Genomic DNA, 3,296 nt, shown 5'->3' with positions numbered 1-3,296 from the left:
TATATATATATATATATATATATATATATATATATATATATATATATATATATATATATATATATATATATATATATATATATATATATATATATATATATTCGAATAAATTAAATTATTTTAATTTTATTAATTTTAATTAAAATTCAAAAAATAAAACAAATAAAATTAAAAATATCTATAATACAAAAATATTAAATTAAAGAGAAGATTTCAATTTTATCTTATTAGAATAAATTAAATTTGACATATCTATTTTGGAATACTATAATATATATCATATAGTAATTTGATTGTTGTAAATTTTTTTGTGTGTGTGAATATTATCATGAGAGAAATTTAATTATGTACATTAACATAATATAGTAATATTTTTTTGGAATACTATAATGTACATCATATAGTAATTTGATTGTTGGAATTTTTATTTTTTTGAATATTATCATGAGAGTAATTTAATTATGTACATTAACATAATATAGTAATATTTTTTTAATACTATAATATACATCATATTGTAATTTGATTGTTGTAATTTTTATTTTGCTTGAATATTATCATGAGAGGAATTTAATTACGTACATTAATATAATATAGTAATTTTTTAACACTATAATATACAGCATATAATAATTTGATTGTTGGATTCTTATTTTTTTTGAATATTATCATGAGAGGAATTTAATTACGTACATTAACATAATATAGTAATATTTTTTTAATACTATAATATATATCATATAGTAATTTGATTGTTTGAATTTTTTTTTGAATATTATAATGAGAGGAATTTAGTTACGTACATTAACATAATATAGTAACATTTTTTTAAATACTATAATATACATCATATAGTAATTTGATTGTTGAAATTTTCATTTTTTTTAATATNATAATATAGTAATATTTTTTAATACTATAATATACATCATATAGTAATTTGATTGTTGGAATTTTTATTTTTTTGAATATTATCATGAGAGGAATCTAATTACGTACAATTACATAATATAGTAATTTTTTTGAATACTATAATATACATCATACAGTAATATACATATATAATATGCAAGATTAAAATATTTTGAACAATAATTGAATTGCATGGTATAATAACTATAATTTTGTTTAATAATTATTATTTCCGTGTGACTATTTTGTTAACATATGTATATAAATAAGGAATCCATACAGGAATGGAATTGACTAAAATATTTCAAATTAATTTCCGTGTAGAATAAGGAATGGAATCATATTTTAAATATTTTGTCAATTTTAGTCATAAATAAGGAATAATAATGAAGACTAGAATTTCTGATAAGTAATTATTATATAATATTATGTTGATCGATTTCAAAATTTTTGGACTAAAATGAGCGGGAAAGCTAGTACTTCTGTTTTAATATATATATAGATTTCTAATGTGTTTGAAATATGAGTTATGATATGTGTAAGGATTTTTTTTCTTTGTTATTTGTTAATTTTAACGGTAAAATAATGAAATTTCTAACAGAAAGTCATGGATGTAATATGACAAAATTAAAAGAATATGACCAAATGTGACAATGCCATAATAGTCAAGGACTAAAAGTGGAAGTTGTTCAAAGTCAGAGATGTAATATGGCAAAATGAAAAAAATAGGACTAAATGTGACAATACCACAATAGTTGAGGACTAAAAGTGGAATTTGCTCAACTTATAAACGAATGGGGTGTATTCAATCAAGACTTTTAAAGTGATAGATTTTAATTGACTTTTGTAGAGCTTTTGTAGACTTTCCTAAAATCTTTTAAACTTTCATCAACTTTAGAACAGTCTATAAATATCCGTAGGACAAACACTTATAAACTTTTTAAAAAAAAATTCATATTAAAAAGTCTACAAAAATCATTAAAACTCTAAATTGAATACACCCTTACAAACATTATATAACTTCTATTAATATATTATTTATAATTTTCTTACAAAAATATATTTTTATAGATCATAAATAAATTAATGCATTGTATAAAAAATAAAAAATAAATATTGATTGTCACAAAAATAAAGTATATTATACATAAAGAAAATATAATCAATTTTCACTAAATATAACCAATAAAAATATTTCTTGAACTAATGTTGAGTAATATATATGTATATCTGTTCATCTATACTATCTCATGACCTCCCATATGAGAAAGTCGCTACATGCCATCTGAGCACAAGGTTGAGTATATTTCTTGAACTAATGAAATAACAAAATGTTGAGTAATATAATTATCACGCCATCCATTTTTATCGCATCGACCATAAGTTGTAACAACTCGTTACTCTCCTCATGTGCCCGTAATGCATAATTTCTATTAACTTTACTTTTACCTTTACTCCTCTCTTGATTAACATCTCCCATTATAATTACTATAAAATAAATAAGAATCTCTCAAAAAATTTAACTTAACACAATTACATATATTAATAATTAATGAATATACAATTATATAAAATTATATTAATTAAATAAAATTTTTTAAAAAATTAAAAAATTACTCTTGTTGTTCGTAGTAATTTTTTTTTTTGCTTCGAACAGTAGCCTCAGTTGTTCGGCAACAACTTTTTTTTTTTTTGTTTTTGTTTTTGTTTTTTTGTTGTTCGCACCAATAAATTTTTCTTTGAACATTAATAAATAATAATTTTTCACAAAGTATATAAATATTTATGAAATGTTTGAAATATACCATAAAATTGATGAAAAGTTTGTCTAGTTTAGATAGAGTAAAAAAAGTCTATAAAGAATGTTGAAAATCTTGGGGTTGGAAGGTTGGATTTCATCTATTTATATTATTAATCAAGAAAAAATCTACAGAAATTCAATTTTGACCGTGTATGAAAGTTAATAACTTTTTGAATACCAGTAGAATTTTAAAAACTCTATAAAAGTCTGAATCGAATATCAATATACTTTTAAATAGTTTTGAAAAGTCTGGATCCAATACGGTAGACTTTTAAAGAGTTAAAAGTCTAAATTGAATACCACCAAACTTTTAAAGTTGGTAAAGTCTTTGAAAGTCTATGAAAATCATGATTGAATACACCCCCTAAATATTCTATTAATTTTGATACATTAATATTTGATTTGCTATAAACTAATGGTCAAAACAACACTCAAAGCAATACAGAGAAGAAGAGAAAAGGAGAGAAAAAAATTCATTTATTCAATATTTCTACATATTACAACGATATATATATATATATATATATATATATATATATATATATATATATATATATATATATATATATATATATATATATAT

This window comes from Ipomoea triloba, chromosome 3 (genome assembly GCF_003576645.1).
Source record: "Ipomoea triloba cultivar NCNSP0323 chromosome 3, ASM357664v1".
NCBI classification, from domain to species: Eukaryota; Viridiplantae; Streptophyta; class Magnoliopsida; order Solanales; family Convolvulaceae; genus Ipomoea; species Ipomoea triloba.
This window is presented reverse-complemented; position numbering follows the sequence as displayed.